Source organism: Staurois parvus, unplaced genomic scaffold (assembly GCF_062004578.1).
Source record: "Staurois parvus isolate SC_StPar_1 unplaced genomic scaffold, SC_StPar_1.0 ptg000347l, whole genome shotgun sequence".
NCBI lineage: Eukaryota > Metazoa > Chordata > Amphibia > Anura > Ranidae > Staurois > Staurois parvus.
Window position 1 is genome coordinate 15,311,786 of NW_028318143.1, and position 13,352 is coordinate 15,325,137.

General features: G+C 46.9%; 1 protein-coding gene across 1 annotated transcript in view; it reads left to right on the top strand.

Annotated features, from left to right (window-relative positions):
• Window positions 1-774: 774 nt before the first annotated feature.
• ZFYVE9 (zinc finger FYVE-type containing 9) overlaps window positions 775-13,352 on the top strand; it is a 140,721-nt gene continuing 128,143 nt past the window's right edge. Inside the window, exon 1 of the mRNA XM_089684486.1 lies at window positions 775-988. The gene's annotated coding sequence lies outside the window, so the exon portion shown is untranslated. The remainder of the gene's footprint in view (window positions 989-13,352) is intronic.

The window sequence follows — 13,352 nt, forward strand, 5'->3', positions numbered from 1 at the left end:
GGAACCTTGTCCCTGTCAGGAGCTTCGTGCCCCGGGGGATCAGGGTAGTGGTCCATCCCCTTCGGGGGAAGGACAAAGCACACTCCTAAGTGCACTTTTTCATGTGGTGTTTTGCACTTGCACTTTTTTTGTGAACACGTACGGGTTTTTCGTTTTTTCTCACGTTTGCGGACTAAAAAAAAAAAAAAAAAAAGCATGTCTTGGGAGTGTGGGAGGAAACCGGAGTACCCGGAGGAAACCCACACAGGCAGAACATGCAAACTCCACATAGGTGGTGCTGTGGTTGGGATTAGAACCAATGACTCTGGTACTGCCAGGTGGAAGGGTGGAAGTGCTAACCATTTAGCCACTGGGCTGCCCACATTAGCAGCAGGCTGTGGAGAGGCCATGTCAAATGCTCTCTGAAGAGCGATCCAAATGTGGCACCCTCCCATACCCTCTAGTTATTCCAAAGTAAAAAGCAAGTTTCACCTTGACATAAACTTTGATACTTTCTGGTCACCGACCAAGGACAACCATGCAGCTGAGGGAGGTCATAGGAATGGCTCTGCTTTCCATCCTGCATCCTATGCTCAGGGACTCCATGCACTGTAGCCGCAAGGTCACCATGACAACGGGAGTGTTTGGCAGCGATGCTTCTGGGCCAGTCCTCTGCGCACCACGTGCCCCTACCCTCCTCTCTGCGGGCAGCCTGCACTGCTCCCTCCTCTCCTGTAGGGGGCGCCGGTGTCCTCCCGGCTGCTGCGCGTCCTCTCTCGTCCCCCCGCCTCTCCTCTCGTCGGGCCGGACATGGCAGTGACAGCGGAGCTAGGGGCACACGGAGCCGGGCCGCGCAGCAGGCAGAAGGCGGACGGCGGGGAGAACAGGTGGCCGGAGGCCTTCCCTCCCTTGTAGGGCGGACTGCTCTGAGGAGCCGAGCCGGGCCGGGAAGGACGGAGCTGCTCCTAGCGGGAGCCTGTGCCGCCAGCCCGGCATGAGGAGCCCCCTGGTAAGTAGTCTGCAACAAGGGCAAAGCCGGGCCACATGCCGAGTCCGCCCCTAGAGGGCAGCACAGCGCCCAGGAGACGTAACTGACCTCCCCGGGACAGAGATGGGTCGCCTGCTGCAGGAGGACTACTAGTCCCAGCATGGCCTGCCAGCCACGAGTCCCTAGAGGGCGGCATTGCGTCACTCTTAGTCTGCAGAGCGGGGTGTCTGCACCATGCCATCCACAGGGGGACTACAAGTCCCAGCATGTCCTGCTAGGAAGATACCGATAGAGGGTGCACAGTGTCCATGGGTAATCAGGAACCCCTATAGTGAGTGCTGGTGTCAGGGGAACTACTAGTCCCAGCATGGCCGTGGGTAATCAGGGACCCCTATAGTGAGTGCTGGTGTCAGGGGAACTACTAGTCCCAGCATGGCCGTGGGTAATCAGGGACCCCTATAGTGAGTGCTGGTGTCAGGGGAACTACTAGTCCCAGCATGGCCGTGGGTGATCAGGGACCTCTATAGTGAGTTCCGGTGTCAGGGGAACTACTAGTCCCAGCATGTTAGTGGGTAATCACGGACCTCTATAGTGAGTTCCGGTGTCAGGGTAACTACTAGTCCCAGCATGGCCGTGGGTAATCAAGGACCTCTATAGTGAGTTCCGGTGTCAGGGGAACTAATAGTCCCAGCATGGCCGTGGGTAATCAGGGACCTCTATAGTGAGTGCTGGTGTCAGGGGAACTACAAGTCCCAGCATGTCTTGTTAGGAATAATACTGATAAGAGGGTGTTATAGCGTCTGTGGGTAAGCAGTGGGCTTGCTAGTGGGTGCTGGCAACAGGAGAACTACAAATCCCAGTATGCCCTGCTAGGAATAACACTGATAGAAGGTGTCATTGTGTCTATGGGTAATTATTCACGTCTATAGTGAGTGCTGGAATCAGCAGAAGTACAAATCCCAGCATACACTGCAAGGAATAATACTGATGGAGAGTGCCACATTGTCAGGAGAACTACAATCCCCAGCATGCCTTGTGCAGAATACCACTGATATAGGGTGTTATAGTGTCTGTTAACCAGTGACCTTTATAGTGAGTGCTGCCAACAGAGGAACTGCAAGTCCCAGCATGCACTGCTCATAATTCTGATGGAAGGTGCCACAGTGTCTATGGATAATTAGTGACCTCTATAGCTAGTGATACCAACAGAGGAACTACAAATCCCAGCATGCCCTGCTGGGAAAAACACTAATAGAAGATGTCAGTGTCTATGGGTAATCAGTGACCTCCCTAGTGAGTGCGGGAATCAGGAACTACAAATCCCAGCATGCCCTGCTGCTAATAACAGTGAAAGGTGTCAGTGTCTATGGGTAATCAGTGACCTCCCTAGTGAGTGCGGGAATCTTGAACTACAAATCCCAGCATGCCCTGCTAAGAATAACAGTGAAAGGTGTAATAGTGTCTATGGGTAATCAGTGACCTCCCTAGTGAGTGCAGGAATCTTGAACTACAAATCCCAGCATGCCCTGCTAAGAATAACAGTGAAAGGTGTCATAGTGTCTATGGGTAATCAGTGACCTCCCTAGTGAGTGCGGGAATCAGGAACTACAAATCCCAGCATGCCCTGCTAAGAACAGTGAAAGGTGTAATAGTGTCTATGGGTAATCAGTGACCTCCCTAGTGAGTGCGGGAATCAGGAACTACAAATCCCAGCATGCCCTGCTAAGAATAACAGTGAAAGGTGTAATAGTGTCTATGGGTAATCAGTGACCTCCCTAGTGAGTGCGGGAATCAGGAACTACAAATCCCAGCATGCCCTGCTAAGAATAACAGTGAAAGGTGTAATAGTGTCTATGGGTAATCAGTGACCTCCCTAGTTAGTGCTGGCCTCAGGGGAAGTTCCAGCATGCCTTGCAAGAAATAGTATTGGTGAAGGGTGCCACAGTGCCTACAGGTAACCAGGGACCTCTATAGTGAGCGCTGGAATCAGGAGAACTACAAGTCCCAGCATACCCTGCAAGGAAGAACACTGATAGTGGGTGCCACAGTATATATGGCTAACTAGTAACCTCTAAAGTGAGTGCTGCCAACAGAGGAACTACAAGTCCCAGCATGTATTGCAAAAAATAGTATCAATGAAAGGTGTTACACTGTCTATGGGTAACCAGGAACTTCAAAAGCCAGGGCAACTACAAGTCCCAGCATGCACTGCTAGCAATAACAGTAATAGTGGGTGTCACAGTGTCTTTGGGTGACTAATAATCTCTAGAGTGAGTGCTGCTTTCTGGGGATCTACAAGTCCCAGCATGCATTGCAAGAAATAATATCGATGAAAGGTGTTGCTGTCTATGGGTAACCAGGTTTGATAGGGGAACTACAAGTCCAAGCATGTACTGCAAGGAATAACAATGCTAAAGGGTGCCTCAGTGTCCCATGGGTAACCAGTGACCTTTATAGTGAGCCTGGCATCAGGGAAACTACAAGTCCCAGCATGTACTACAAGGAATAACTGATAAAGGGTGCCACACTGTCTATAGGTAATCATAGACCTCTATACTGAGTGCTACCAATAGAGAAACTACATGTCTCAGCATGCACTGCTATGAATAATACTGATAGAGGGTGCCACAGTGTCTATGGGTAACCAGGGAGCTCTGTAGTGGGTGTTCAGGGTGTTCTGCAGGCCTTGACCTGTCCAATGTCACCTATACACTGAGAATGTGCTCCTCCTTGTCCCATTTATACTCTTCTTCCCCCGGTGCCCTGAGCAGTACACACCTGTCTGAGCAGATCTGGGAGTACTCCCCCGGTGCTGTGTATATACCCAGACTGGTTTAATACCCGCTGTATGTGATGTTTGGCAGGGCATCTGTGTGTGAGCAGAGGGATATCTGCAGCTTCTCCTCTGCTGTTTACTTCCCATTTCTAAGGACTACATGTCCCATGGTACCTTGCTGCCTGCAAGCAGTGATTTCTGTACTGATTTCACCTCTTGAAGCTCCGCCTCTCAGCACTTTTGTAGTTCAGAAGGCAGGCTCTGTGAAATGTGACACGGCAGTGCCACTCACAGGGCATAGTGATTACGGGTCACAGAATTCAAAGAAGTAAATGTGTGGGGATGTTCATAAAGTAAGTTTACAAACTTACTTATCACCTAAGATCAGAGGAATAAACTAGAAAAACTGAAATATGGAAACGTATGATTTTACATTTTGGTGATAGATGCAGTTAAACTGACAATCCCTATGAAGTCTGTTTTTTGTAGCATATCTAAGGCTAGGTTCACGTCTGTGTGTGTGTGGTGCCGCTGCGGATCCACATAAAAATCCATGCAGCCGCACCACCCGCACAGAGGAATGTGGGCCCGCGGACAGGTGCCATTATTTCTAATGGCACACCGCCCGCACTGGTAAATGCAAACGGACTGGGAACCGAGGTACCCGTGCGGGCTGTGTTTTCAGAAGTGCAGGGACTTCTCTGCGTGTCACTGGCATGGGAGTCACTTCAATGAATGGGCTCGTGCCCTCGCAAAGCGCGGCCCGCACGGCTGCATATATGTAAACCAGGGCTAAAACCCAAACCTTTTTTTGTTTTTTTTTGTTTTTTTTCGTTAATTGTGGATAAAATGTTGGGGGGGTGACACTATTCGGTTATTGCTATTGGTGTATCTGTAAATGAGAATCACCCCGTCTATTTGTCCTGGTGACCATTGTCATCAACGCTAAAAATTGAGAGAGAATATGGATCTTCAGGTTGTAACCAGAACAGGAATAGAGGAGAAATCTTCTGATGGGTGAACTTGTTCTGTCAAAGTGGAATTTTAGGCTGGCCATACACTATACAATTTTCTTAGTTTTCTGACCAATTTCTGCCCAATTTCATTTAGATTTACCTAACTATGTAGTGCAAGGGCTTTCCTAATCGGATACAATTGAAAGTGTTGGTAGGTTTGACCTCCTATTATATGGTTTTTTGTAAATCTAAACCAAAAATCTCAAGAAAATTATATAATGTATGGCCAGTCAGAAAATGAAGTCCTGCTAGAGCAATTCAGGCTGGACCCTATTGCAGGTATAGCTATACAAAACATGAAAAAAATAAGTGCCTATACTGTTTAACACCCAGTAATACACTGTCTCCCCCTGCTCTGCACATGCTTAGCTGCTTTTGATTTTTAGGCTCTGTGCCAAAAATGTAGAGGCTGATCTGCTGACAGCCTCAAGATTTACTGCTGCTCAGAGGCTCAGGGCTTCAGCAAAATGGCAGCCTCCAGCAAGAAGAAACAGAAATAATGCTGGAGGCAATTTACAGCACACATTAATTTTGGTAGCATAGTTATGAATGTGGAATGTATGTTGCTTGCTAAAGAACATTATTTTTTTACCATATGCAAAAAAAAAAAAAAGGATGCAGCGCTAATATGTATATCATAAATAACTAGAAAAGCTACAATTTCTGGGGAAATTGTGTGAAGTGTTCTTGCCTCCACCAGTAGTCTACAACTGGAGTTGGCGGAGTAACTGGGTGGAGTGTCTTGAGTAACTGTTGTGTGGTTGGAGTGGCTGGAGTAACTGTGAAAAGGTTGGACTGGGCAGAGTAACTGTGTGGAGTGTTTGGAGTGAGTAAAGATAGTAAACATTACACTAACCAATTGATCAAATTTAAAAAGTGCACATGGCAAGCTTGATAGAGTGAGAAATGCATTTCAACTTTTAATTATTTATAGTTTTAAAAACTATAAATCCTACAATGAAGAGCTTTATATTGTGAGAATCGCAAGACCCAGACCTACATTTTGATGCATAGTATGTCTCTGAAATATTAAAAATGAAGGCACAGTTGCAGTTTAGAAATTGCCCTTCAAATTTGAGGTGGCTAGAGTGGAGTTTCAATGAATGTCAATGGGTGGCGTGAGTTGCAAACAAATGGTCCTATTGTGAAAACTATCAGGACTATGGCTTAGCCATGGACATTTTTAGTGGCAGCAGGGATAGCTGAACGTTTTGATATAAGATTTGTGTAGGTGGGCTTGAAAATGAGGGAGTGATGGCAGTTTAGAAATCATGTCCTGATTTTTCTGCTCACACTCTAGCTTTTGTCAGCTCCCACTCTAGTTTTGAACATTCCGCCATTCATTCCTATGGGACCAATTTCACCACAGAAACGCTGATATTTGGTGAACCATTCGGCGAAACGTTCCACAAAGTAATAGCACTCCAATCGGGAACAATCCGCACGTTTCGGTATATTACGGTCTATGTAGTGTAAAAACTGTGGGAGGAGTTAGGGTGGTAAATTTGGCTATAATAATAATATATATGTGAGATAACAGTAGGTGGTCTGCCTTGCAGGAACACTTAATAAAACAGCTAGTAAAACATTCGATTATTTCACGAAGACTGGTGACACGCGTGATAAAAATCCTATAATAGGTGCATTTCTAAATAGCAAAAAGTCCAAAAATAAAGTGTCCAAAAGTATTTAAATAATAACAATTGGGATTGGGTGACATCTAGTGAAAAGTAAATCGGTGACAATCCTTCCTCCTAATGCACTCATCAGAAGGAAAGGATAAATGAGCTTTTGTACAACAACCCCTCCATGGCCAGAATAGATGTATATCAGATACAGCTGCGCTCTATATGGAAGTCCCTCTGGACAAAGTATGACTTCTCCACGGCATAACTTGGCCACCGGTCTGATAAGGATGAATCCTGGAGGGAGGGAGCCCAAGAGAAGCCGCATATGGTGTAGAATTTATAAATTCATCCTTATTGGACGGGTGTCCGAGTTATGCCGTGGAGAAGTCATACTTTGTCCAGAGGGACTTCCATATAGAGCCCAGCTGTATCTGATATACATCTATTCTGGCCATGGAGGGGTTATACCTTTTGGAGGAGTTGTACAAAAGCTCATTTATCCTTTGCTTCTGATGAGTGCATTAGGAGGAAGGATTGTCACCGATTTACTTTTCACTAGATGTCACCCAATCCCGATTGTTATTATTTAAATACTTTTGGACACTTTATTTTTGGACTTTTTGCTATTTAGAAATGCACCTATTATAGGATTTTTATCACGTATGACTTTTATCACACGTCATCCGTCTTCATGATATAATCATTCTAGTGTTTTATTAGCTGTTTTATTATTTATGGTATACACATTAACACTGCAGTTTTTTGTTTTTTTTTTGTATATGTTTTTGAGGATGAAGTGGGTTTGTCTCTGTGCCAGCTGCTTGTGGATTTTCTTTTTGTGGTCACTGCATATTTTTTCACATTATTTTTTACCAAGTTGTTATGAGTTAAAGCGGAATTCCAGCTGAAAAAAATAAAATAAAAGTCAGCAGCTACAAACACTGTAGCTGCTGACTTTTAAAATACAGACACCTACCTGTCCCTCAGTCCAGTGATGTCCTCACCACGGCTGGTTTCACCGTCCGTGTTCTCTCCCCGATGCCGGCATCTTCAGTGTGGGCACCCGTCTGTGACAGCTTATGGCTTTACAGCCGGGTGCCCACTGGGCTTGTGTGAGAAGCGCTGTGCTTTGTGAATGGCCCTGTAGTCTTCTGGGACCTGTCACATGTCCCAGAAGGGTACGGCGAGAGAGGGGGGAGGGCAGCTTCTGCTTCCGATCACCTAGGTGATAGCAGCGGAAGTGGGAGCGGGTACCTGTCAAATTCGGGTAACCGCTCCCCAATGGGGAGCAGGGGATGAAGGCTTAAAGCAGACCTTTCCCTTTTGGGTGGAGCTCCGCTTTAAGTTCTGCTTTAAGGCTCCCTGCACACAAATATTGTTTTTTAAGCTCCTAGAAGCTATTAGCATTTTTTTCTGCTCCTAGAAGCTAAATAGTGTTCTCCTATGTGTCCATGCACACTAGGCTATTAGCATTTTTTGAGCTTCAGCGTCTAGAAGCAGAAAAAAAAATTGGTTTTCTAGAGTTTTTAGAGCATTTTTCCAGCTCCTAATTGTTACTAAACTGCTCCTAACACCTTCTTTTCTAGCTTTTGTTTCCCTCTGCATGAACTGTAAAAACACTCCTAAACACTTCTGAATGCTACTAAAAACGCTGTTACCAGTGTTTTTTATTCAGCGGTTTTTTATCTTGAAATAAATTGCTAGTGTGCATGGAGCCTAATGCTAAACTCCTGCCAAAAACCATATCTAGCTGTTTGCACCTAAAAAAGGAACACTAACGAAGTGTGTACAATGTGTGGCTTTTCCTGTGTTGTGTACTACTATTAATTCCACCCCTCCCCCCATACAGTACAGTCAGCATCAAATGTCTGGTGCTGAAACTTACAGCACCATCTGGGGTATTCGATTGGGCAGCTGACCGCTCACTCGCTCTGCAGCTCTGCAATTCTGAAAACCTTTTGCATTCTTTTCATTGAATGCCAAGTGCTTTGTGATTGGAGGAGGAGAGATTGTGATGCTCATCTGTACCTCCTCCAATCTCAGAATGCCTTGTATAGGAATGCAAAATGTTATCAGAACGGATGGGCTGGGATTTGAAATGAAACTAACAAGATGTGCTTTAACTGCAGACTGTCAGCTTTGATTTGAGGGTATTTACATCCAAATCAGGTAAACGGTGTAGGAATTACAATAGTGTGCATATGTGCCTCCCACTTGTTAAGGGACCAAAAGTAATGGGACAGAATAATAATCATAAATCAAACTTTCACTTTTTAATACTTGGTTGCAAATCCTTTGCAGACAATTACAGCCTGAAGTCTGGAACGCATAGACATCACCAGAAGTTGGGTTTCATCCCTGGTGATGCTCTGCCAGGCCTCTACTGCAACTGTCTTCAGTTCCTGCTTGTTCTTGGGGCATTTTCCCTTCAGTTTTGTCTTCAGCAAGTGAAATGCATGCTCAATCGGATTCAGGTCAGGTGATTGACTTGGCCATTGCATAACATTCCACTTCTTTCCCTTAAAAAACTCTTTGGTTGCTTTTGCAGTATGCTTTGGGTCATTGTCCATCTGCACTGTGAAGCGGCGTCCAATGAGTTCTGAAGCATTTGGCTGAATATGAGCAGATAATATTGCCCAAAACACTTCAGAATTCATCCTGCTGCTTTTGTCAGCAGTCACATCAATAAATACAAGAGAACCAGTTCCATTGGCAGCCATACATGCCCACGCCATGACACTACCACCACCATGCTTCACTGATGAGGTGGTATGCTTAGGATCATGAGCAGTTCCTTTCCTTCTCCATACTCTTCTCTTCCATCACTCTGGTACAAGTTGATCTTGGTCTCATCTGTCCATAGGATGTTGTTCCAGAACTGTGAAGGCTTTTTTAGATGTCAATTGGCAAACTCTAATCTGGCCTTCCTGTTTTTGAGGGTGTTCTTGATCTGGCCAACTGTTGTGAAGGGTGTTTTCTTCACCAGGGACATTCTTCGGTCATCCACCACAGTTGTTTTCCGTGGTCTTCCGGGTCTTTTGGTGTTGCTGAGCTCACCGGTGCGTTCCTTCTTTTAAGAATGTTCCAAACAGTTGTTTTATCCACGCCTAATGTTTTTGCTATCTCTCTGATGGGTTTGTTTTGTTTTTTCAGTCTAATGATGGCTTGCTTCACTGATAGTGACAGCTCTTTGGATCTCATCTTGAGAGTTGACAGCAACAGATTCCCAATGCAAATAGCACACTTGAAATTAACTCTGGACCTTTTATCTGCTCATTGTAATTGGGATAATGAGGGAATAACACACACCTGGCCATGGAACAGCTGAGAAGCCAATTGTCCCATTACTTTTGGTCCCTTAACAAGTGGGAGGAACATTTGCAAACTGTTGTAATTCCTACACCGTTCACCTGATTTGGATGTAAATACCCTCAAATTAAAGCTGACAGTCTGCAGTTAAAGCACATCTTGTTTGTTTCATTTCAAATCCATTGTGGTGGTGTATAGAGCCAAAAATGTTAGAATTGTGTTGATGTCCCAATATTTATGGACCTGACTGTATATGTGTATATATATATATATATATATATAGTACATTAGCTTTGGGTTAATTTTGTTTATGGTTTTATTTTGCCCAGTTGTCTATCAGCGTTGTTTAATAGACTCCTGATATCTCCTTAAAAAGAACATATTATACTATGCTATCACATGGGGGGGTATTGTCACCATATGTGATAATTATAAAGTACTAAAGTGCATAACCAAAAAAAAAAAAGTTAAAAAAATAAAGTACCATTAATAAATAAAAACACAAATATGTAAAGTCCCAACATATACGCAGGTAAGAACAAATCGCATGCAACTCATGTGCATATGAATGAAAACCATGAGTGCGCGACGTGTGTTGCAAATCTTCAGGAATGCCAGAGTGAGAGCAATAATTGTAGAACTCTTATTCACAGGTAACTCTAAACTGATAACTAGAGATGAGCGAAGAAATGAAAAATTCGATTCGACTGATTCGGCGAATTCGTGGACAATATTTGATTCGAGTCGAATAAATTCGCTGTGAATTTAACTTAAAAAAGGGTGTTTCTAGGCTTCAGAGAGACTTAATATTAGTGCAGAACACTGTACCTTTAATTTAAATGCCCTTGGAGTCTGCTGGGGAAGAGAAATAATACTGTCTGTCAGTATGACATGCAGATGAGCGCCGTCGATCTTAGAATCACTGCACACTTCACTCCTTTGGCCAGTCACGGGGCCAAAACCAGTGTTTGGAGCCACAGTGTGGCGGTGGAGGCAGCAGCAATGGGAGGCCATACAGCAACCTATGACAAAATGGAAACCAGCAGGAGCGTGAGGAGACCTGAAAGTGGCACATGGCAGAGTGGGAGCAATGGGAGGCGGTACAGGGACCCAGGTCACACTGTGGGCCCAGCAGCAGCGTGACCAGGCGGTACGGGGGCCCATGGCCGATATGGGGCTTGGTGGCACCTATGGAAGGCCTGTAATCTGCCAGCGACCTATGACAAAATGGACAACCGCAGGAGTGTGAGGAGATTTCAAAGTGGCACATGGCAGAGTGGAAGCAATGGGAGGCCGTACAGGGACCCAGGTCACACTGTGGGCTCAGCAGCAGCGTGACCAGGAGGTACGGGGGCCCATGGTCGATATGGGGCCTGGCGGCACCTATGGAAGGCCGCTAATCTGCCAGCAACCTATGACAAAATGGACAACCGCAGGAGTGTGAGGAGATTTCAAAGAGGTACATGGCAGAGTGGAAGCAATGGGAGGCCGTACAGGGACCCAGGTCACACTGTGGGACCAGCATCAGCGTGAACAGGCGGTACGGGGGCCCATGGCCGATTTGACCTCATTCATCCCATAGTCCTGCCGACTCACGAATAGCGTGGCCTCCTCAAAGGGCCTGAGCAAGCGCAGGTGTCACACATGAGCTGACAATGGCTGACATCTAAGTTACACAGGGAGTACCTTTATCCGCTTTTAACATCAGGAAATCTGTGATGGCCTTTAGCTGTTCGTAAAGGCGGTCTAACATATGTAGGGTTGAATTACACCTTGTTGCAACGTCACAGCATGAGGAGTCGGTACGGGGGCCCATGGCAGATTACATGTCTGGCAGCAGCAATGGGAGGCCCGTAATCTGCCTGCACCCTATGTCAAAAAATTTAACACACCAGCAGTGTGAAGAGACCTGAAAGTGGCACATGGCAGCAGAGTGTGGCGATGGAGACAGCAGCAATGGGAGGCCGTACAGGGACCCATGAGAGACTCTGGACTTGGCAGCAGCATGAGGAGGCGGTATATAGGGGCCCATGGCAGATTAGGGGCCTGGCAGCAGCTATGTGAGGCCCGTAATCTGCCTGCACCCTATGTCAAAAAATTAAACACACCAGCAGTGTGAAGAGACCTGAAAGTGGCACATGGCAGAGTGTGGCGATGGAGACAGCAGCAATGGGAGGCCGTACAGGGACCCATGACAGACTCTAGACTTGGCAGCAGCATGAGGAGGCGGTATATAGGGGCCCATGGCAGATTAGGGGCCTGGCAGCAGCTATGTGAGGCCCGTAATCTGCCTGCACCCTATGTCAAAAAATTTAACACACCAGCAGTGTGAAGAGACCTGAAAGTGGCACATGGCAGCAGAGTGTGGCAATGGAGACAGCAGCAATGGGAGGCCGTACAGGGACCCATGAGAGACTCTGGACTTGGCAGCAGCATGAGGAGGCGGTATATAGGGGCCCATGGCAGATTAGGGGCCTGGCAGCAGCTATGTGAGGCCCGTAATCTGCCTGCACCCTATGTCAAAAAATTTAACACACCAGCAGTGTGAAGAGACCTGAAAGTGGCACATGGCAGCAGAGTGTGGCGATGGAGACAGCAGCAATGGGAGGCCGTACAGGGACCCATGAGAGACTCTAGACTTGGCAGCAGCATGAGGAGGCGGTATATAGGGGCCCATGGCAGATTAGGGGCCTGGCAGCAGCTATGTGAGGCCCGTAATCTGCCTGCACCCTATGTCAAAAAATTAAACACACCAGCAGTGTGAAGAGACCTGAAAGTGGCACATGGCAGCAGAGTGTGGCGATGGAGACAGCAGCAATGGGAGGCCGTACAGGGACCCATGAGAGACTCTAGACTTGGCAGCAGCATGAGGAGGCGGTATATAGGGGCCCATGGCAGATTAGGGGCCTGGCAGCAGCTATGTGAGGCCCGTTATCTTGCAGCACCCTATGTCAAAAAATTAAACACACCAGCAGTGTGAAGAGACCTGAAAGTGGCACATGGCAGCAGACTGTGGCGATGGAGACAGCAGCAATGGGAGGCCGTACAGGGACCCATGAGAGACTCTAGACTTGGCAGCAGCATGAGGAGGCGGTATATAGGGGCCCATGGCAGATTAGGGGCCTGGCAGCAGCTATGTGAGGCCCGTAATCTGCCTGCACCCTATGTCAAAAAATTAAACACACCAGCAGTGTGAAGAGACCTGAAAGTGGCACATGGCAGCAGAGTGTGGCGATGGAGACAGCAGCAATGGGAGGCCGTACAGGGACCCATGAGAGACTCTGGACTTGGCAGCAGCATGAGGAGGCGGTATATAGGGGCCCATGGCAGATTAGGGGCCTGGCAGCAGCTATGTGAGGCCCGTAATCTGCCTGCACCCTATGTCAAAAAATTAAACACACCAGCAGTGTGAAGAGACCTGAAAGTGGCACATGGCAGAGTGTGGCGATGGAGACAGCAGCAATGGGAGGCCGTACAGGGACCCATGACAGACTCTAGACTTGGCAGCAGCATGAGGAGGCGGTATATAGGGGCCCATGGCAGATTAGGGGCCTGGCAGCAGCTATGTGAGGCCCGTAATCTGCCTGCACCCTATGTCAAAAAATTTAACACACCAGCAGTGTGAAGAGACCTGAAAGTGGCACATGGCAGCAGAG